The following is a 24,408-nucleotide window of genomic DNA, read 5'->3' on the forward strand; positions in this document are numbered from 1 at the left end:
CTAGTGAGTTGTGAAGTGGTATCTTTTGTGGTCTCAATTTACTTTTAGCTAATAATGGTGAGCATCATTTAACTTACTTATTGGCCATTTTTATATCCTTGGAGAAATGTCTGTTCAAATCCTTTGCCTTTTTTAAATTGAATTACCTGTCATTTTATTGTTGAGCTATAATAGTTCTTTATAGGTCCTGGGATACTATTCCTTTATCAGATATTTGATTCGCAAACATTTTCTCCCATTCTACAGATTATTGTTTCACTTTATTGATGGTGTCCTTTGAAGCACAGAGTTTTAATTTTTATGAAATCCGGTTTACCTGTTTTTTTCTTTTGTTGATTCTGCTTTTGGTGTTTTATTTAAGAAACCATTGCCTAACCTAAGGTCAAGGAGAGTTTTACCAGTGATTTCTTTTAAAAAATTTCTGTTCTTCAGTGCTTATATTTTTAGGTGTTTGGTCAATTTTGAGTTAATTTTTGTATATCTTGTGATAGAAGAGCCTGACAATTCTTTTGGATGTTGGTATTTAGTTGTCTCACCAACATTTCTTGAAAAGACTTACCTTTGCTTATTGAATTTTCTTGAAATTCTCATAAAAAATCAACTGGACTTGCAGGGGTTTAATACTGGACTATAAATTCTATTCCATTGATTATATGTCTCTCCTTAAGTCTTGATTATGAAGCTCTATGGTAAGCTTGGAAAAATGGGAAATGTGACTTCTGTTTGTTCTTTTTTAAGACTGTTTTTGCTATTCTGGGTTCCGGGCATTTCCGTCTGAATTTTAAGACCAGTGCTCGCTTCGGCAGCACATATACTAAAATTGAATTTTAAGACCAGTTTGTTAATTTCTGCAAAATAAGCAGCTGAGATTTTGATAGGGATTGCATTCATTCTGTATGGACTGTATCTTTCAGTCCATAAGACATGGACTTTTCATTTATTTAGGTCTATGTCAGGTTTTTGAAATGAGGTTTTATACTATGAAATGAATGTCTTGCACCCCTTTTGTTAAATTTTTCCAAACTATTTTATTCTACTTGATGCTGTTGTAAATGAAATTGTTTTCCTAACTTTTTCAAATTCAGTTCACTTCAGTGCTAGCATACAGAAATAAAATTGATTTTTGTTTATTAGTCTGATGTTTTACAAACTTTGTTGGATGTTTTTAATTCCAATATTTTTGATTTTTTTAAAAAGAATTCCTTAAAGTTTTCTACATACAAGATCATGTCATCTATAAATGAAAATATTTTTACTTCTTCCCTTCAAATCTGGATGCCTTTTATTTACTTTCTTGCCTAATGCCCTTGACTAGAACTTCCAGTATAGTGTTGAATAGAAGAGTTAAAAATGGACCTTCTTGTCTTTTTCCTGATGTTAAGGGCGAAGCTTTCAGCCTTTTACCACTAAGTACGAGGTCAACTGTGGGTTCTATTCCTAATTTGTTGAGTGTTTTTCACCATGAAAGGGTATTGGATTTCAACACATCCTTCTCTGCATCTGTTCAGAGCATCATGTAGTTTTTGTTCTTTATTCTATTAGTAAAGTGTATTGCATTGATTCATTTTCTTGTGTTGATTAAACCTTACATTCCTGTGATGAGTCCTGCTTAGTCATGGTGTATAATTCTTCTCACATGTTACTGGATTCAGTTGGCTCTATTTTGTTGAGTATTTTTGCCTCCATTTTCATAAGGACTGTTGGTTTATAGTTTTCTTTTCTTGTAATATTTTTGTCTGGTTTTGGTGTCAGGGTTATACTGGCCTGAGAGAATGAGTTCTGTCCTCCTCTATTTTTTGGAAGAATTTGTGAAGGATTGGTGTTACTTCTTCTTTAAATATTTGGTAGCATTCACCACTGAAGCCACCTGGCCCTGGCTTCTCTTTGTGGTAAGGTTTCTGATTATTTTCATTCTGTTTGTTACAGGTCTATGCATAATTTTTTTTTTTTTTTAAGATTTTCAGTCATTTCACTTGGTGTCTTTCTAGGAGTTTGTTTTGCCTAGATTTTATAATTTGATAATATTACAGCTGTTTATAGTATCCTCTTATAATCTCTTATTTCTCTAATGTCAGTAATGTTCCTACTTTCATTCATAATTTTAATAATTTGAGTCATCCCTTGTTTTTGAGGGGGTTCAGTCTAGCTAAAGTTTTGTCAACTTTGTTCACCTTTTCAAAGACTCAACTTTAGTTTCATTGATTTTTTTTTCTGTTTTTCTGTCCTCTTTTTATTTACCTCAATCTAATCTTTATTGTTTCCTTCTGCTCGTTTTGTGTTTAACTTGATCTTTTTCTATTTTCTGAAGGTTGGGAGTTAGGGTATTGATTTTAGGTCTTTTTTAATACAGGTTTTTAGTTTGCCGTTTTATTTTCTTGTGATATATCTGGCTTTGTTAGGGTAATACTGCCATTGTAGAGTGAGGAAGATTTCTTTCCTTTGTTTTCTGAGTTTGTGAATTATTGGTATTACTTCATTTTTTTATTTCATTTTTTAATTTTTATTTACCATTGAAGTCTTTGGGACTTTTCCTTGTGGGGAGATTTTGAATGACTAATTCATTGTCTTTACTTGTTGTAGGTCTATTCAATGTTCACATTATTTCTTAAGTCAGTTTTGGTCATTTACGTCTTTCTAAGAATGTGTCTATTTCATCTGTGTGTCTAAAATATTAGCATAAAGTTGTTCATTGTGCTGTCTTACAATCCTTTTGATTTCTGTATGGTCAATAGTGACATTTTCAATTGCTATCTTGGTAATTTGTGTCTTTTTTCTTTTTTAAAAAGTATTTATTTTAGAGAGAAAGAGAGTCTGCTCAAGCTTGGGGAGGGGCAGAGGGAGACTTCAAGCAGAGTCCCTGAAGAGTGTGGAGCCTGTGTGGGGCTTGATGATCTCACAACCCTGAGGTCATGACCTGAACTGAGATCAATAGTTGGACCCTTAACTCACTGAGCTACGCAGGTGCCCCTGTTTTTTTGTTTGTTTGTTTTGTTTTGTTTTTAAATTCTTGATCAGTCTTGGTGACAGTTGGCAGTTTTGTTGATCTTTTCAAAGAACCAACTTTTGACTTTATCTTATCTACTGCTTTTCTCTTTCATTTATTTCTGCTGTAATCTTCTGTGTTGCCTTTCTACACTGATTTTTTGGCGGGGGAGGGGGGGGCTGGTGTTTGAACTTGAGAAAGACATTTATAAAAACCTAGATAGCGGCAGTGTCCTGCCCAACCCAAATGCCATTAAGGACAGCACAGGAAACTAAAAACTCAAGAGAAGTGGAAGGCTGGAAACTCAGGGACTCAGCTTTTGGGAGTCTGGGCATCCCACATTTGGCTCAAGGATTTGGGGAGTAGAGTAAACAAAACTACTTGGAAAAGAATTGAGGGAGAAAACCAATAATTGCCTTCTGCAGGGACAGGGACAGGGACAGGAGAGATAGGGCCAGAGGCAGGAGCATTTCACGTTACTAACCTAACTTGGGAAACTACAAGGGACCATTTTCAACTGACCTTAAGAGGAAGGCCAGATGAATGATGGGAGAATCCATAGGAGGGATAAGGAGAGGGAGCATGGCTGGGAGGGGGTAACAGCCCCTTTCTCTCTGGGCACAGGAAGATAGCCAGGGCACCAGGTCCAGGCAGTGACCTCACAAGGGCAGCACAGTCTTTGAAGCTTAGAAATCACCCACTTGCCCTTACCCAGGTACTACTCCTGCTCCCTGGCAGTTATATGGCCACTCTTCTGCCTGAAGTGAGTGGACAGCTCTATAGCCTGGGGCCCTACCTCTTCTGTGTCCCCTCCCTTGGAGGCAACACTAGCCTCTACCCCCTTGGCCTGGGGCTCCTGGCTCTCATGGGTGACAACAGCCTTCCCTTCCTGGGCTGTGACTTCTTCACTGCAGGGACCAATCTCCCCCTGCTCCTGTTCTTCCTCTGTGGGTGAGGAAGCACACAATTCACCCCCCCACCCCCACTTCAGATTTCTCTTGAAGGACAGAGCACTCAGTTTGAAAGGCTTCTTCTTTTTTTTTTTTTAAGATTTTATTTTATTTATTTGACACAGAGAGAGAGATCACAAGTAGGCAGAGAAGCAGGCAGAGAGTGAGGGGGAAGCAGGCTCCCCGCTGATCAGAGAGCCCAATGTGGGGCTCGATCCCAGGACCCGGAGACCATGACCTGAGCTGAAGGCAGAGGCTCAACCCACTGATCCACCCAGGCCCCCTTGAAAGCCTTCTTGAAAGAGAATTTCTTTTGCAGGGTGTTCTTGGCGGGGGCAACCCCCTTGACTTCAGCACCGTGGCTAGGGGTTGCTGGCTGGATGATACCACCAGTGGCCCTGGCTAACTGCTCTGTTCACAGGGGGAGATTACCCTTCACCCTTGGGGTATAAGTCTCTATTGCTTTTCACCTGGTCATTCTCCTGTCCTTTGGCCTTAGCTGGGGAACGCCTGCTGCCACCTTGGTGGTCACGTTGCCCCAGAGAGATTTGGAGTTCTGGCTGCCCATGATGCGGGGTTCTGCTGGGGTGCCCACAGCCACTCTGGGCTCACCGTGCCACAGAGAATAGTTCTGCCAGGTGAGCCTGGCCTCCAGAGGGGTGGGGCTTGTGCCGGAGGAGGAGGGGACTGGGGAAGGTGGGCAATGAGCAGCACCCCCTCTGGGTACCCACGCCAACCCGCTACCTGCGCCTACCACCAATCCACTCTGCGTCAGAATGCCCTATGTACTGCTTTCTGTGTATCCCATAATATGTGACATGTTGTGTTTTGACTATCATTCAGTAAAATCTTTTTTAATCCCTTGTGATTTCTTCTTTGACTTCTTTAGAAGTGTATTCTTTAACTTCTAAATATTGAGGATTTTCCAGATTTCTTTCATTTACTGATTTCTAATTATGTTTTTTTTTAAGATTTTATTTATTTATTTGACAGACAGAGATCACAAGTAGGCAGAGAGGCAAGCAGAGAGAGAGGGGGAAGCAGGCTCCATGCTGACCAGAGAGCCCGATGTGGGGCTCGATCCCAGGACCCTGGGATCATGACCTGAGCCGAGGCAGAGGCTTAACCCACTGAGCCACCCAGGCGCCCCTCTAATTATGTTATACTAATAGAATATACTTCTTATGATCCTATTTAAAATATATTCAGACCTATTTTATGACCTGGTATATGGTCTATTTAGAAAATAGTTTTTGACATTTAAAAGAAAATATGTATTGTGCCATCGGACTGAGTGACTATGTGAGAGTTATGTTGAGTAGGTGAACAATATTTTCTGATACTCTTGCTGATTTTCTGTTCTATCAGTTTTTGATAGGAGACTATTCAAATATCCAATTCTACTTGCTAAATGGGTTATTTCTTTTTTCAGTTATGTCATTTTTTGCTTCACTGATTTTGATGCTTTGTTTTAGGTGTATACATATTTATAAGCATTAAATTTTTTTCTGATGTACTGACCCGTTGATCATTTTGAGATATACTATTTTTCTCAGATACTATTTTTTTAAAATTTATATATTCTTCTTAAGTAGGCTCCAGGTCCAACGTGGGGCTCAAATTCATGACCCTGAAATTAAGAGTTGCATGTTCTACCAACTAGCCAGCCTGGTGCCCCTCAAATACTATTTTTTAAAGCCTATTTTGTTTAATATAAGTGCAGAAACTCTAGCTATATTAAAATTACTGTTTGCATGGAATACCTTTTTCAGTTCTTTTACTTTGAATCTATTTTTTGTCATTGAATGTAAGATACATCTTTGTAGACGACACATGGTAGGATGTTGCTTTTTTTCTACTTTGATGATTTATTTCTTATTTTAATTTTAATTTTTTAAGTTTTTTTTTATTTATTTGAGAGAGATTATGAGAGAGAGTATGAGAGAGAGAGAGAGCAAGAGTGCACAAGCAGGGGGTGAGGGGTAGAGGGAAAAGCAGACTCCATGCTAAGCAGGGAACATGATGGAGGTCTTGATCCCAGTATGCTGGGATCATGACCTGAGCTGAAGGCAGACGCTTATGTGACTTAGCCACCTAGGGACCCTAATTTTAATTTTTTTTTGAGATTTTTATTTTTCAGTAATGTCTATATTGAACATGGGGCTCAAACTATCAACCCTGAGATGAAGAGTCACATGCTGTACTGACTGAACAAGGCAGGCACCTCTTACATTGATAATTTCTGCCTTTTGATTTAGGTGTTTAGACCATTCATATTTAATATACTTACTAGTATGGTTTGGTGTACATTTTCCATTTTGCTATATTTTTAATGATTCCTGTGTTTTTTCTTTGAGGCTTATTTTATTTTATTTATTTTTAGATTTTTAAACTAATATATAACGTATTATTTGCCTCAGGGGTACAGGTCTGTGAATCATCAGGCTTACACATTTCACAGCGTTCATCATAGCACATACCCTCCCCAATGTCCATAATGCAGGTACCCTATCCTTCCTCCCCCACCCCCCCAGCAGCTCTCAGTTTGTTTTGTGAGATTTTGTGAGATTATGGTTTGTCACCCTTCCGATCCCATCTTGTTTCATTTTTTCCTTCCCTACCCCCACGACCACCCGCCTTGCCTCTCAAATTCTTCATATCAGAGAGATTATATGATAATTGGCTTTTTCTGATTGACTTATTTCGCTTTGCATAATACCCTCTGGTTCTATCCACGTCATTGCAAATGGCATGATTTCATTTTTTTGATGGCTGCATTATATTCCATTGTGTATATATATACCATATCTTCTTTATCCATTCATCTGTTGATGGACATCTAGGTTCTTTCCATAGTTTGGCTATTGTGAACATTGCTGCTATTAACATTTGGATGCAAATGCCCTTTCGGATCACGACATTTGTGTCCTTAGGGTAAATACCCAGTAGTGTGATTGCTGGGTCATAGGGTAGCTCTATTTTCAACTTTTTGAGGGAACTTCATACTGTTTTTCAGAGTGGCTGCACCAGCTTACATTCCCACTAACAGTGTATGAGGGTTCCCTTTCTCTGCATCCTCGCCAGCATCTGTCATTTCCTGACTTGTTAATTTTAGCCATTCCTGACTGGTGTGAGGTGGTATCTCACTGTGATTTTGATTTGTATTTCCCTGATGCTGAGTGTTGGATGTCTTCTTTGCAGAAATGTCTGCTCATGTCTTCTGCCCATTTCTTGATTCGATTATTTGTTCTTTGGGTATTGAGTTTGATGAATTCTTTATAGATTTTGGATACTAGCCCTTTATCTGATATGTCATTTGCAAATATCTTCTCCCATTCTGTCAGTTGTCTTTTGGTTTTGTTGACTGTTTCCTTCGCTGTGCAAAACCTTTTTATTTTGATGAAGTCCCAATAGTTCATTTTTGCCTTTGTTTCCCTTGCCTTTGGCGATGTTTCTAGGAAGAAGTTGCTGTGGCTGAGGTCAAAGAGGTTGCTGCCTGTGTTCTCCTCAAGGATTTTGACGGATTCTTGTCTCATATTGAGGTCTCTCATCCATTTTCAGTCTACATTTGTGTGCGGTGTAAGGAAATGGTCCAATTTCACTCTTCTGCATGTGGCTGTCCAATTTTCCCAACACCATTTGTTAAAGAAAACTGTCTTTTTTTCCATTGGAGATTCTTTCCTGCTTTGTCCAAGATTAGTTGTCCATAGAGTTGAGGGTCTATTTCTCTGGGCTCTCTATTCTGTTCCATTGATCTATGTGTCTGTTTTTGTGACAGTACCATACTATCTTGATGATGACAGCTTTGTAACAGAGCTTGAAGTCTGGAATTGTGATGCCACCAACTTTGGCTTTCTTTTTCAAAATTCCGTTGGCTGTTCGAGGTCTTTTCTGGTTCCATATAAATTTTAGGGTTATTTGTTCCATTTGTTTGAAAAAAATGGATGGGATTTTGATAGGGATTGCATTAAATGTTTAGATTGCTTTAGGTAGCATAGACATTTTCACAATATTTGTTCTTCCAATCCATGAGCATGGAACATTTTTTCCATTTGTTTGTGTCTTCCTCATTTTCTTTGATGAGTACTTTATAGTTTTCTGAGTACAGATTCTTTGCCTCTTTGATTAGATTTATTCCCAGGTATCTTATGGTTTTGGGTGCAATTATAAATGGGATCAACTCCTTTATTTCTCTTTCTTCTTTCTTGCTGTTGGTGTATAGAAATGCAATTGATTTCTGGGCATCGATTTTATATCCTGACACTTTACTGAATTCCTGTATGAGTTCTAGCAGTTTTAGAGTGGAGTCTCTTGGGTTTTCCACACAAAGTATTGTATCATCTGCAAAGGGTGAGAGTTTGCCAATTCGGTTGCCTTTAATTTCTTTTTGTTGTCTGATTGCTGAGGTTAGTACTTCTAGTACTTTTAGTACTATGTTGAATGGCAGTGGTGATAGTGGACATCCCTGCCATGTTCCTGACCTTAGGTGAAAAGCTCTCAGTTTTTCCCCATTGAGGATGATACTCGCTTTGGGTTTTTCGTAGATGGCTTTGATGATACTGAGGTATGAACCCTCTGTGCCTAAATTCTGAAGAATTTTGATCAAAAAAGGATGCTGTACTTTGTCAAATGCTTTTTCAACATCTATTATTGAACATCATATGGTTCTAGTTCTTTCTTTTATTAATGTATTGTATCACATTGATTGATTTATGGATGTTGAACCAACCTTGCAGCCCAGGAATAAAACCCAGTTGGTCATGGTGAATAATCTTTTGAATGTACTGTTGGATCCTATTAGCTAGTATTTTGGTAAGAATTTTTGTATCCATGTTCATCAGGGATATTAGTCTGTAATTCTTCTTTTTGATGGGGTCTTTATCTGGTTTTGGGTTCAAGGTACTTCTGGCCTCATAAAATGAGTTTGGAAGTTTTCCTTCCATTTCTATTTTTTGGGACAGTTTCAGGAGAATAGGTATTAATTCTTCTTTAAATGTTTGGTAGAATTCCCCTGGAATGCCGTCTGGCCCTGGGCTCTTGTTTGTTGGGAGATGTTTGATGACTGGTTCAATCTCCTTACTGGTTATATGTTCAGGTCTTCTATTTCTTTCTGGTTCAGTTTTGGTAGTTTATATGTCTCTAGGAATGCATCCATTTCTTCCAGATTGTCAAATATGCTGGCATATAGTTGCTCATAATATGTTCTTATAATTGTTTGTATTTCTTTGGTGTTGGTTTTGATCGTTTCTCTTTTCTTCATGATTTTATTAATTTGGGCCCTTTTTCTTTTCTTTTTGATAAGGCTGGCCAGGAGTTTATCAATCTTATTAATTCTTTAAATAAACCAGCTCCTAGTTCCGTTGATTTGTTCTACTGTTCTTTTGGTTTCTTTTTTTTCTTAAGATTTTATTAATTTATTTGACAGAGAGAGATCACAAGTAGGCAGGGAGGTGGGCAGAGAGAGAGGGGGAAGCAGCCTTCTCACTGAGAAGAGAGCCTGATGCAGGGCTTGATCCCAGGACCCCGGGATCATGACCCGAGCCAAAGGCAGAGGCTTAACCCACTGAGCCACCCAGGCATCCCTGTTCATTTGGTTTCTATTTCATTGATTTCTGCTCTGATCTTTTATTATTTCTACTCCTGCTGGGTTTACGCTTTCTTTGCTCTTCTTTCTCCAGTTCCTTTAGGTGCAGGGTTAGGTTGTGTACTTGAGACCTTTCTTGTTTCTTGAGAAAGGCTTGTATTGCTATATACTCTTAGGACCTCCTTTGCTGTATCCCAGAGATTTTGAACAGTTGTGTTTTCATTTTCATTTGTTTCTATGAATTTTTTAATTTCTTCTTTAATTTCCTGGTTGACCCATTCATTCTTTAGTAGGATGCTGTTTAGCCTCCCTGTATTTGCGTTCTTTCCAACTTCCCTCTTGTGATTGAGTTCTAGTTTCAAAGCATTGTTGGCTTAAAATATGCAGGGAATTATCCCAGTCTTTTGGTACTGGTTGAGACCTGCTTTGTGACCTAGGATGTGATCTATTCTGGAGAATGTTCCTTGTGCACTACAGATGGGATTTTCTGTTGTTTGGGGATGGAATTTTCTAAATATATCTGTGATGTCCATCTGGTCCAGTGTGTCATTTAAAGTCTTTATTTCCTTGTTGATCTTTGGCTTAGATGATCTGTTCATTTCAGTGAGGGGGGTGTCAAAGTCCCCTACTATTATTGTGTTATCATTGGTGTGTTTCTTTGATTTTGTAATTAATTGGCTTATATAATTGGCTGCTCCCATGTTAGGGGCATAGATATTTAAAATAGTTAGATCTTCTTATTGGACAGACACTTTAAGTATGATATTGTGTCCGTCTTCATCTCTTACTATATTATATTATATTATCTCTTATAGTCTTTGGCTTAAAATCTGATTTATCTGATATAAGGATTGCCACCCCAGCTTTCATTTGATGATCATTAGGATGGTAAATGGTTTTCCACCCCCTCATTTTAAAATTTTTTTTAAAATTTCTTTTCAGCGTAACAGTATTCATTGTTTTTGCACCACACCCAGTGCTCCATGCAATACATGCCCTCCTTAATACCCACCACCTGGCTCCCCCAACCTCCCACCCCCTGCCCCTTCAAAACCCTCAGGTGGTTTTTCAGTGTCCATAGTCTCTCATGGTTCACCCCCTTCCAATTTCCCTCAACTCCCTTCTCTCCATCTCCGCATGTCCTCCATGTTATTTGTTATGCTCCACAAATAAGTGAAACCATATGATAATTGGCCCTCTCTGCTTGACTTATTTCACTCAGCATAATCTCTTCCAGTCCCGTCCATGTTGCTACAAAAGTTGGGTATTCGTCCTTTCTGATGGAGGCATAATACTCCATAGTGTATATGGACCACATCTTCCTTATCCATTCGTCTGTTGAAGGGCATCTTGGTTCTTTTCACAGTTTGGCGACCGTGGCCATTGCTGCTATAAACATTGGGGTACAGATAGCCCTTCTTTTCACTACATCTGTATCTTTGAGGCAAATACCCAGTAGTGCAATTGCAGGGTCATAGGGAAGCTCTATTTTTAATTTCTTGAGGAATCTCCACACTGTTCTCCGAAGTTCCACCCCCTCATTTTAAATCTGGAGGTGTTTTGGGGTCTAAAATGAGTTTCTTGTAGACAGCATATTGATGGGTATCGTTTTTTTTAATCCAGTCTGGTACCCTGTGTCTTTGGATTGCGGGATTTAGCCCATTTACCTTCAGGGTAACTGTTGAAAGATATTAATTTAGTGCCATTGTATTGCCTGTAAGGTGACTATTACTCTATATTGTCTCTGTACCTTTCTGGTCTGTTACTTTTAGGCTCTCTCTTTGCTTAGAGGACCCCTTTCAATATTTCCTGTAGGATTGGTTTGGTGTTTGCTAATTCTTTTAGTTTTTGTTTGTCCTGGAAGCTTTTTATCTCTTCTTCTATTTTCAGTGACAGTCTAGCTGGATATAGTATTCTTGGCTGCATATTTTTCTCTTTTAGTGCTCAGAATATATCATGCCAGTCCTTTCTGGCCTGCCAGGTCTGTCTGGATAGGTCTGCTGCCAATCCAATATTTCTACTGTTGTATGTTACAGATCTCTTGTTTCGAGCTGCTTTCAGGATTTTCTCTTTGTCAGTGAGACTTGTAAGGTTTACTGTTAGATGACAGGGTATGGACCTATTTTTATTGATTTTGAGAGGGATTCTCTGTGTCTCCTTGATTTTTTTTTTCAAGATTTTATTTATTTATTTGACAGACAGTGATCACAAGTAGGCAGAGAGGCAGGCAGAGAGAGAGAGGAGAAAGCAGCCTCCATGTAGAGCAGAGAGCCCAATATGGGGCTCGATCCCAGGACCCCTCAGATCATGACCTGAGCCAAAGGCAGAGGCCTCAACCCACTGAGCCACCCAGGCGCCCCATATGCCTCCGATGCTTGTTCCTTTGCCTAATTAAGAAAATTCTCTGCTATATTTCGCTCCAATTTATCTCCTGCCCCTCTCTTTCTTCTTCCTCTGGGATCCCAATTATTCTAATATTGTTTTGTCTTATGGTATCACTTATCTCTCAAATTCTCCCCTCTTGGTCCAGTAGTTGTTTTTCTCTCTTTTACTCAGCTTCTTAATTCTCCATCATTTGGCCTTCTATATCACTAATTTTCTCTTTTGCTTCATTTATCCTAGCAGTAAGAGCCTCCATTTATTTTATAGCTTTTTTAATTTCAACTTGGCTAGATTTTAGATTTCTTTATTTCTCCAGAAAGGGATTTCATTTCTCCATAAAGGGATTCTCTAGTATCTTCCATGCCTTGTCGAGCCAGTTAGCACCTTGATAATCACCATTCTGAACTCTAGTTCTGACATCTTAATAATGTCCATATTGATTAGGTCCCTAGCTGTTGGTATTGCCTCTTGCTCTTTTTTTGTGTGTGTGTGTGGTGAAAAACTCACTTTCATTTTATCCAGAATAGATGAGTGAGAGAACAAAATACTAAAAGGGTAGTATTGACCCCAGGAAAATATACACTAACCAAATCAGAGGAGACCCAAAACCAGGGGGAGAAGAAGGGGAAAAAAGAAAAAAAGTAGTTACATAATATATAAATACTATATATATATATATAATATGTATAATACATTATATATATATATACACATATATATATGACTATATATATATATATATATATATATATGACTAGTGAATAGAACAGAGACACACACTTGATTTTGGGTGTATTTTTGTCTTAGATGAAACTATCTCCTAAAATCTTAAAGAAAGAAAAACTTATTCATATATACAAAAATAAGGTTCCACACAATGAAGGGATGGAAAAGATTGTAAAGATGAAAATTTAAAAAGATTCTAAAAAAGTAATTGATAAGATAAGAAGTTGGTTTAAAAAAAAAAAGAGGAAAGAATGTTATCAGGCTGGAGACTAGAACAAAGCCATGTTCTAGATTTAGGGTATATTTTGATCTATAAGAAGAAACTGTATCCCAAAATTTCAAAGAAAAAGAAAACTTATATGTATCAAAAAAATAAGGTTAAACACAATGAAGGGATAAAATATGACTATAACAATGAAAATTTCAAAAGATTTTTTAAAAACTATTGATAAGATAAAATGGCTAAAAAATATTAAATAGGAGAGGAAAAAATTTAAAAATAGAATAAGAAAAAAAAATTTTTAAATTTAACTTGAAAAACTAAAGGATCATGTGAAAAATCCATGAATTCTGTGTGCTGCATTCCTCTAGCTCTGGAGTTCCGCAGTTCTTCTTGATTGGTAAACTTGGTCTTGGCTAACGTTCTTGTTGATCTTCTGGGGGAGCGGCCCGTTGAAGTGATTCTCAAATGTTTTTGCCTGAGGTGGAATTACACTGCCCTTGCCAGGGGCCGGCCTAAGTAATCTTTTCTGTTTTGCTCTCTGTAGCTTTTCTTCCTTGAATGCTTTCCGTTCAGCTTTCGTGGATGCAAATGAAAATGGCGACCTCCCAATCTCGGGCCTCATAGGAGCCAAGAGCTCAGGGACCCATTCCCCAGTGTGCCCTCAGAGAAGCGCAGTCAATCCCTCCCATCTTCCGGGTCTCCAGCTGCAGTCTGAGCTCAACCCAGCCTGTGCCCGAGTTTCTGTTTCTGGTGCACAGTCCCCTTTGGAATCTCCAAACCCAGCAGATTCCTGCAGTATGCTCCTCCACCACTCCTCCCTGAGGAAAAAGGAGGGGGGTCTCTCTGGATCTGCCACTTGTGGGGTTCCTGCTCAAAGAGCAGTGGTTTAACTGTGCCTTGGATCACAGTTTAAGGTAACCCCAAGTTCTGAGCCCCCTCCTTGTCTCCGTCTCTGCAGCTTGTTTCCTCACTCTGATACCTGGGAGCTCTGCCACACTCAGGCACCACTGGTCTTTCTGTGACCCTGAGGGTCCTGAGACCACACTGTGCTCACCAGTGTTCCACCCCCGTTTAACCACTGGAGTGATGTTTCTTAGTGGAGCAGACTTCTAAAAGTTCCAATTTTGTGCTCCGCTGCTCTACCGCTTGCCGGTAGCTGGCCTCTCCCCCCGTGGTCTATCTTCCCGAATGTCACTTCAGAATCACTTCTCCACACGTCCTACCTTCTGGAAAGTGGTCAATTTTCTGTCCTAGAATTGCTGCTCTTCTTCTCTTTTATTAGGTGTTCAGATTGATATGGTAACTCTATCTGAACTCCTGGGACCTGATGATATTTAGATCTCCTACTCCTGGGGCTTATTTTATTTTTTAAAGATACATTCATTTTAGAGCAGTAGGGGGAGAGCAAGTGTGTGATTGCTGCGGGGGGAGAGGCAGAGGTAAAGAAGGAAAGAACCCTAAGCAGACTCCATGCTGGGAGCAGAGCTGCATCCAGGGCTCAATCCCAGGATCCTGAAATGACGACCTGAGCCGAATCCAAGAATTGAATGCTCAGTGAACTAGTTCCCCCACGTACCCTATAGCCTATTTTATTTTATTTTGAATTGGATTATAACTGATACACAGTGCTAGTGTCAGGTGTATAACATAGTGATTTGACAAGTCTATACATTATGTTATGCTCCCCATGAGTATAGTTTCCATCTGTCACCATGCAGTGCTGTTACAGTACCATCAACTATATTTCTTATACTCTACTTTTATTTCTCTGACTTACCCATAACTGGAAACCTTTATCTGCCACTCCCCTTTACCCATTTTGTCCATCCCTCCACCTTCTCCCCTCTGGCAGCCGTCATTTTGTTCTCTATATTTATAGGTCTGATTGCATACTCATCTTTTATTGTTGTCTATTCATTCATTTGGGTTTTTTTAGATTACACATAAAACTGAAATCATATGGCATTAGTCTTTCTCTGTCTCACTTCTTTCACTTAGCATTATAGGTCCATTGATGTCACAAAGAGCAAGATTTCATCTTTTTTTATGACTATGTGATATTCCATTGTGTGTGTGTGTGTGTGTGTGTGTGTGTGTGTTTGTGTGTGTGTATATATATATATATATGTATATACTACATCTTCTTTATCCGTTCATCTATCAATGGACACTTGGGCTCCTTCCATATCTTGGCTATTGTAAATAATGATGCAGTAAACAGGGGTGCATGTATATTTTCAAATTGGTGTTACCATTTTCTTTGGATAAAAACCCAGGAGTGGAGTTATTGGATCATAATGTTTTTCTATTTTAAGTTTTTTGAAAACCTCATACTGTCTCCCACAGTGGCTGTATCATTTTACATTCCCACCAACAATGTCCAAGATTCTTTTTTTCTCCGTATCTTTGCCAACCCTTGTTATTTCTTGTCTTTTTGATTTTAGCCATTCTGACAGGTGTGCAATGATACCTCATTATGATTTTGTGGTTTTTGATTTGCATGTCTCTGGTGATGAGTAATGTTGAGCATCTTTTCATGGGTCTCTTAGCCATCTGTATGTCTTTGGAAAAATATCTTCTCAGAACTTCTGCCCATTTTTAATTAGATTATTTGGCTTTTTTGGTGCTGAATTATATGAATTCTTTGCGTATTTTGTATATTAACCCTTTGTCAGATATATCATTTACAAATATCTTCTCTCATCCAGTAGGTTGCCTTTTTGTTTTGTTGATGTTTTCTTTCACTGTACAAAAGCTTTTTTGATATAGTCCCAATAGTTTAATTTTGCTTTTGTTCCCCTTGCCTTAGGAGATACAGCCAGAGAAGTATTGCTAAGGCCAATGTCAAAGAAATCACTGCCTATGGTTTTTTTTTAGACGTTTTATGGTTTCAAGTCTCACATTTAGATCTTTAATCCATTTGGAGTTTATTTTTGTATGTGGTGTTAGAAAGTGGTCCAGTTTCATTCTTTTGCATGTTGCTGTCCAGTTTTCCCAGCACCATTTGTTGAAGAGACTGTCTTTTCTCCATTGTATATTCTTGCCTCCTTTGCCATAGATTAATTGGCTGTATAATTGTGGGTATATTTCTGGGCTCTCTGTTCTGTTCTATTGATCTCTGTGTCTGTATATGTGCTAGTACCATACTGTTTTGATTACGGCTTTGTAATATATCTTGAAATCTGGAATTTTGCTATTTCTAGTTTTGTTCTTTCTCAAGATTGCTTTGGCCACTCAGAGTCTTTTGTGGTCCCATACAAATTTTAGTATTATTTGTACTAGTTCTGTGAAAAATGCTGTTAGTATTTTGATAGAGCTTGCATTAAATCTGTAGGTCAATTTGAAAAGTATGGACATTTTAACATTATTAATTCTTCTAATCCATGAGCATGTGATATCTTTTTCTTCAATTTCTTCATGTTTTATAATTTTCAGAGTACAGGTCTTTTACCTCCTTGGTTAAGTTTATCCCTAGGTTTTGGTATGTTTAGGTTTTCTGTTTTGTTTTGTTTTTGTTGTTGTTGTTTTGTTTTTGGATTTTTGGTGGAATTATAAATGGAATGTAAATGTAATAAGTATGTTTATCTTAAATTTTCTTTCTGCTACTTTATTATTAGTGTATACAAATGCAGCTAATTTCTGAGTATTAATTTTGTAACCTCCTACTTTACTGAATTCATTTATTACTTATAATAGTTTTTTAGAAGTGATTTCTGTCTTTTTAATTTCTTTCTTCTACCTTGGCTGCCTTCTTTTGTATTAAATAAATCAAATGCACATTTTTATTTTTTGTGTAACTTTACATTTTAATTAATTTCTTCATGCTTGCTCTAGACAATATAATGTACATCTTAATTTATCACAACCAACTTAATACCACCAGTTCCTACCAACTTAATTTTGATAAAATATAGAAACTTTATTTCAATATAGTTCTATTCCTTCCTCATCTCTTCTGCTATTATTGTCATATGTATTAACATATTCCATGTTATAAACTGAACAATGTATTGTTATAATTTTTAATGTAATCAATGAAAATAAATATAATATTTTTAGCTTTGTGGGGGATTTTTGGAATTACTATGTCCGGCATGGGGATTGAACTCACAACCCTGAGACCAAGAGTCACATGCTCTACCAGCTGAGCCTCCCAGGCAGTCTTTTTTATTAACCCACATATTTACCATTTTTGGACCTCTCCATTTCCTACTCTGCACTTAAATTAACATGTGGTGTCATTTTCTTTAAGCTGAAAAATTTCCTTTAGTATTTAATACAGATCTCCTAGCAACAAAGTCTCAGTCTTTATTTCATCTTCAGTTTTAAAAGTGATAGCTTTATTTCATCTTCGATTTAAAGGATATCTATTCTTGCTATAGAATATATAGTAGGCAGTTTTTTTTTTTTTTTTCTGACCGTTTAGAATTCCTCAGTGACTGACTTCTGGCCTCCATTGTTTTATTGGTACTTTGTTGTATGGGATGAGTTAGTTTTGTTGCTTCTAAGATTTTCTGTTTGTCTTTGTAATTCAGTAGTTTGATTATGCTCTGTCTAGATATTGATCTCTTTATATTGTCCTACTTTGTGTCTATCGAATTTCTTTGATAAGTAGATTAATTTGCTTCAAATTGGTATGTTTTTGTCCTTTATTTCTTCATGTATTTTTCTATCCCTCTGTCTTCACTCCTGGGATACTCGTTACATGTATGTATGTATGTATGTCTGACATACATACATACATACATACATACAGAGGTAGTGACAGATTTCAGGAGCAGGGAGGAGAGGGAAATGCAGGCAGCCCACTTAGCAGGGAGCCCAATGCAGGGCCCCATCCCAGGACCTTGGGGAACATGACCTGAGCCAAAGGCAGACAGTTAACCAGCTGAGCCACCCAGGAGCCCCTCATTACATGTTTCATTATATGGTTTTGATAGTCCCAAATGTCTCTGAGTCTTTGTTCATTTAAAAAAAATTTTTTTTTATCTTTTCTTTGGATTGGGTAATTTCTATTTATCTATCTTAGAGTCACTGGTTCTTTCATCAGTTTCTCTTGAATCTGCTATCATTCCCTCTAGTCAGTTTTCTTTCTTTCTTTCTTTTTTGAATAAAGATTTATTTATTTTAGAGAGAGCATGAGTCAGGGAGGGAGAGTGGAAGAGGGAGAGGGAGATTATCTCAAGCAAACTTGAGCTTGGAGCCTGATGCCACACAGAGCTTAATCCCATGACCCTGAGATTATGACCTGAGCAGAAATCAAGAATTGGATGCTTAACTGACAGAGCCACCCAAAGTCCCCATCTCTAGTGAATTTTCTTTTCTTTTTTTTTTTTTTTTGAATTTTTAGTTCTTTTATTTCTTTTCAGTGTAACAGTATTCTTTGTTTTTGCACCACACCCGGTGCTCCATGCAACACGTGCCCTCCCCAATATCCACCACCTGGTTCCCCCAACCTCCCACCCCCTGCCCCTTCAAAACCCTCAGGTTGTTTTTCAGTGTCCATAGTCTCTCATGGTTCTCCTCCCCTTCCAATTTCCCTCAACTCCCTTCTCTCCATCTCCGCATGTCCTCCATGTTATTTGTTATGCTCCACAAATAAGTGAAACCATATGATAATTGGCTCTTTCTGCTTGACTTATTTCACTCAGCATAATCTCCTCCAGTCCCGTCCATGTTGCTACAAAAGTTGGGTATTCGTCCTTTCTGATGGAGGCATAATACTCCATAGTGTATATGGACCACATCTTCCTTATTCATTCGTCCGTTAAAGGGCATCTTGGTTCTTTTCACAGTTTGGCGACCGTGGCCATTGCTGCTATAAACGTTGGGGTACAGATGGCCCTTCTTTTCACTACATCTGTATCTTTGGGGTAAATACCCAGTAATGCAGTTGCAGGGTCATAGGGAAGCTCTATTTTTAATTTCTTGAGGAATCTCCACACTGTTCTCCAAAGTGGCTGCACCAACTTGCATTCCCACCAACAGTGTAAGAGGGTTCCCCTTTCTAGTGAATTTTCTGATTGTACTTTTCAACTTCAAAATTCCATTTGATTTTTTTTTAATTTGTTTCCTTGTTGAGAACCTCTTTTATTTTATTTATTTATTGTTGCTTTCATTCTTTAAGTAAGATCACCTTTGGTTCTTTGAATATATTGGTAATAACTGCTTTGAAGTCTTTGTTTAAATCTAACATTTAGGGACACTCAAATGGTTTCCCCTATTTCTTTGCATGTTTCCTAATTTCTTGTTGAAAACTGGGTATTTTAGATCACCTATTGTAGGAACTCTGGGTTCTGATTTTTTTTTTTCCCCTCTTAAGGTTGTTGTTGCTTTGTTCATTTGTTTGTTTCTTGGTTTAGTAATTTGCCTAACTAAGTACAGTGACATCTGTCTCCCTTGTGATGTGTGGCACTGATAAAATCTGTTTTTTTGTTTTCATTTGGGTTGGTTTTCGAGTTTTAATATTTTGGTTTGAGTTTTGCATTTGGCTTTTTAGGACTTGCTCTTCTGTCTGCGTATCTTAAATTATGAACTGATTGTTGGACACTGCTTGTGTTTAAACACATAGAGTTAGTAAGTCTTCTGTCGTCTATCCATGGATCTCTGTAGAGAATGCATTTGAAGTTTGCATAGTTTTCAGGTGTGTTCTGGCTTTCAGTCTCTGCTGGCCTCTTTCACATTTGCTCTATGTATGTGATTATTTGGCCTCGGGAATATGTGACTAGCTTTGTTTCTCTCTGGTCCCCCTTGCACGTTCTCTCAACCTTAGCCAAGAATATGTCTGCCCCATTTATGACCATGACCTTGGACTAATGGAGCTGTTTACTCTCCTTGCTTGCCAGTTTCTAAGATCGTCACTTCCCCTGAAACACTGTTAGACATGGGCATAACCTGCCACTGAAGTTCAAGTTACCCCATCTTTGACCACAACAAAGATGTTTCCAGTCTTTTTTTTTTTTTTTTTTTAAGATTTTATCCATTCATTTGACTGAGAGAGAGACGAAGAGCATAAGCAAGGAGAGCAGCAGCTAGAGGAAGAGGGAGAAGCAGGCTCCCCAATGCTGGGCTTGATCCCAGGACCCTGGGTTCATGACCTGAGCTGAAGACAGACACTTAGCCAGCTGAGCCACCCAGAGTCCCAAGTGTTTACAGTCTTAATGATCTTCCCCGTCCTGGAAGAACCTCCGTACTGACTGAATTGTGGTTGATGGTGATGAGAGAGGCCAGACCAGAATGTGACAGGGTCCTAGTGTTCTTATCTAAAAATTAGCAGTCTTTCAAATAAACATGCTTCTCAAATTGTTATATCTCTTTGGTCAATTTCTAGAGCACTGAAATGATTGTATTTGTCCATTTTGTTTGGCTCTTTAGTTTCATTTTGGAAGAATATTTGCTGATTGCACTCAGCCATAGCTGGAAGTCCTATTTCTGGTTTTGTATTATGTATACATTTTTTTTTCTTTACTCCCTTACAGTGATGGAAAATTTACATGTTAATTGTGTTGTCTCTCTCTTGGAGTAAATTTTGTTTTAAATTGATTTCCAATGTGGAGGAAAAAAAGGTTTTCTTCAAATGCCCAATGGTTTTTGACTGTACATTCCTGCTAGAAAAGAGAAATTCAAGCATGCTGGAAGTCAGCTAAAGGCCTGAATGAGGCCAACTTTTCTTTGAGGACATCCATACCCATATGGCTTTTCCTCATTTTCTAGACTGTTAATTCATTTCCTCAAACACAGTACTTCTCCCATATACTTATTTTTTTTCTAACAGTCATATATTTAGCTATGAACAAGTAAAAGACAAAGTACATAGCTGCTCCTACAAAAAGGTAAGAGAGGGAGATTCAGGATATTTTAGCTTCACTTCTCAGTCCCCACTTCTGTCAGGGGTATCAGGTCATTCCTTTAATTGCAGCACTGACTGTACACCTTCTAGGGTTTGACTTTTCCTACTGTCTTTCTTCTGTGAATGCTCTTACCGCTGTCATTTTCTGTAAATTTGTAGTAATGACTTTCTCAGTCTCTTCATCTCAATGGTTTACATCCTCTCCCCCAACCAACACATACCTTTATTATCTTTTAAGGCAGCCTCTTGGAGATGAGGGAAAATGCATGCTGATTGATCTTCCTAACCAAAAACACTGTCCATATTTTTTCAAATTTTTTTAACGTAAACTCTACCCCAGTGTGGGCCTCAAACTCAGGACTCCGATTAAGAGTCCCATGCTAAACTGATGGAGCCAGCTAGGGATGCCTTGTCCACATATTTTTAAACAGTTGCAATAGAATGCATACATGTTCTCTTGGGTCCTGTTTTCACTTCACCATTTAAAAATTTTCTACATTGCCATAAGTCTTTATAATTATTGTTTGTAGTGGAATTTGAACACATTTTTAAAGAAGCAGTTTGTGGCATTTTCATGATTACAGTGGTTATTATATTTTAGTTACTACCTCCTTTTCTTTACCCTTTTCTGCATCCTGCCATCATGCCATTTACTTTTCCTTGGGTAACCAGTGATGACAACATTGACAGTTTGTGAAGTAGGAAATCTTAATTTTTTTCATTTGGTCAAGCTGATTGGCTGAAAGCTATCAAGAAGGGCAATTTGACCTGGAACAGGCGGACATCATCATCAAAAAGGCAATTTCAGTTACTTATGGGTTTTCCAAGAAATCTTGTGATTTCGGCTATGAAATGCAGATGACATGTTATATCTCTTTAATGGCATCTAGCTTGGCATCTTCATCTTAGTTCTTAGATGGAACTGAACCATTTCTCTCTTTATAATTCCTGTTTCCCCTTTTGTTCAAATGCAGTTCCTAGAGTGGTTCTTTTGACTATGAGGGTGTTTGTTTCTGATGTAATAACAACTGGAAGTCAGTTTGGGATAGTGGGTGTTAGTAACATTTACCCATTTGCATATTAGTCATCAGAGAAAGGCAAGAAGTATGAGGGCAGTCAGTAAATGTCAAAAGAAACATTTGGGAGCTTCTTCATAGCAGTTTTCTAGTCAATGGAGGCCTAACTAAGAGATGAGTCTTGCAGATTAAAGATAACAAAATAATCTTTTCTATTAAGTAATTCATTTATTATTTAACTTTTTTCCTTTAGTGAGGCAACATAAAGAATAAAAAGCATAGGTTTTCTAGCAAAATAAGTAAAGCTATTTGTACATGATGTAAATTTAAAGAGAAAATACAAGAATAAGAGTTGGGCATATATCCTGGATAAGAACATCAGTATACAAAAATTATACAAATACCTATTTAAACAAAAAATGAAAATGCTTCTGCAAAGAGATAATGTTTACACTAATATTGATAATCTGAAGTCCCTAGGAATATATCTGACATAACAAGAGAGTTACGAAACTCCCATGGGGAACATAGTAAAGCTTTATTGTGGGACAATAGGAACTCAGAAGTGGAATGCTACACTATACATATGGCTTGCAAAACTCAACTTTGCAGATGCTCAGTTTAATCAACACAGTCTCAAATTCCTGTCTCATTTTGGTGGGGAAAGGGGAATACTTGACAATAGAGTCTAAAATTATCTGGAAAGACAAAAGGCCAGTCATCAAAAATAGCAACAGTGTACTTGAATGGAGGGAAAGACAAATAGATTGGCAAGAGTGGTCCATAGCTCCTCAGCATTGGTGGCGTTACCCAGAGGCTTCTTAAAAATACAGAATCCCAGGCACCAGCCACGGATCAACTGAATCGGAATCTATTTTAATAAGATAATCCAGAAGAGTGAGAAAAAAATGGATTTTAATAAACTATTCTGGAAATTAAAGTGGTAACTAAATAGGAAGAAAGGAACTATATCGAAAGGCATTGCTTGTTTTATGCGCTGCATCCATCCTTTATTCTATATAATTTACATTTACTGAGGAACATTTGAAAAATTAGTGAAAAGGGATGTTTTGAATGTACATTTTCCTAGGTGCCTCTGTTATTTCATGTGCCTATAATCTATGGATCTTCTTGTTAATAAGCTTTTCTTAGGTACCCCAACTTTAGCATGTCTTTATACATTTCCAGCAACTCTCAACTCCTGCCTGTATGTCAGAACTTAATAATAGTACTGTCACTACCAATGCAGACAAGTATTGTGACTCTGTGCCCTGCATTGTGACAGTGATTAAGTTTTATTTAATTATTTTATAGGTATATTTTATATATGTTGGGGGAAAAAAAACTCAGCTAAAGATAATAAAGAAAAGGCAGCTCTTCTACTTACCACTTGGAAGGAAATAATTTTCCACTTATTTGGGATTAGAAGACCAGCTCATTCTCAGAGTCTTCTGAAATAAAATTAGGTAAGAAATGTTTTTCTTCATATTTTGAATAATTTGTTCTCTGCCTGCTCTCTCTCCTTGAAGGCTTCTCTAATTCTTTTCCTTTGGCCTCCAAGAGAAATACAGTTAGCATTTTCCTTGAGGAAGTTACCATGCCAGCCAGCTGTCAGCCTTATGATGTACCTGATCTCCTGTGTCAGGGGAAGCACAATTCAATTTTAAACTAAGTCTTCTGCACAACAGTGCAGCAAGGCTGCCAGCATCTCTTTTTATGTACCTTTCTTTGAAATCCTGCCTTCTACCCAAGCCAGTATAGTTTTATTTTTAAATCCTTTGTGTGAGATAAAACCACCACTAACTGACTTTACTTGTCTTTAGTTAAAAATCAATGAATCGAATGAAATAATCTGTAAGTATTTCTGCTTCTCTTTCTCATTTCTAGAAAATAAAGTACCCCTGCTTGTTTAACTTATGACTTGTCTAAACATGTTGAAAGCATTGACTCTAAGGCATAACATTCAGACTCTGAAAGGGAACTGTGACAAGTTCAGTCAGAAGGGAAAAGAGGAATAATTTATAAAAGGTGCTGCAGATAATGATGCCAGCCAGTTATTTTAAAATGCATCCATCTCACCTTTTAATGAATTAGATTTGTCAACAGCAAATGTTTTATGCACCACTTCTAATAAAATTGGCATGCTCGGAATGCGGTGCTTTGAGGTTGACTTCTTCAAAGCCTTAGGAGTATCTTCAATTCAAAGATATTTTTTAAATAATAGATATTAAAAAGTATATTTAAATAATATTAAGGTTGTGACACAAACACCAAATGACAAAATTCCGGAGTTTCAAAGCAGACACTGACATGCCATCACTATATTCACACAGAAACTGCTTTTTAAATTAGAAGTGCAACAGACTCATTTGGGGATTGTGTGTCAATTTACCTTTAAATTCTCTTGTTGTTTTGGTTGGTGTCACAACCTTAATGTCAGCTTTTCGAATAGGTTTCTACGTTTCCTTTGGTTTGGGGTCATTAAAAAATGCATATGATAAATCTAAGAGGCAGAAATAGGTCACATCGAAGTGGAATTCCTTGCTTCTCTGCTGTTGAAAGACAGATTATACCTGCCTCGTAAGTGGAAAAGTTAGCTCAGGCATTTTAGTAAATTTTTTTTTTCCGGGAATTTGATTCAGGCCAGTATAGACTGAAGTAACAAAACATGAGCTGTTGATATAATTCTGTTCAC

The 24,408-nt window shown here is 37.7% G+C and overlaps 1 protein-coding gene and 1 pseudogene across 2 annotated transcripts in view; one reads left to right on the top strand and one right to left on the bottom strand.

The window, feature by feature from the left end:
- The window catches only part of KIAA0825, a gene marked incomplete at its 3' end in the record, with an annotated part of 203,430 nt that overhangs the window by 9,384 nt on the left and 169,638 nt on the right, over window positions 1-24,408 (top strand). The gene's annotated exons all lie outside the window — the stretch shown is intronic.
- On the bottom strand, window positions 3,702-4,501 carry LOC308343291 (MARCKS-related protein-like; annotated as a pseudogene). The gene is made up of 2 exons: window positions 4,226-4,501; window positions 3,702-4,010 (listed from the first exon to the last, which is right to left on the bottom strand). The product of its transcript is annotated as an MARCKS-related protein-like (transcript).

This window comes from Martes martes (assembly GCF_963455335.1).
Source record: "Martes martes genome assembly, chromosome: 5".
Taxonomy (NCBI): Eukaryota; Metazoa; Chordata; class Mammalia; order Carnivora; family Mustelidae; genus Martes; species Martes martes.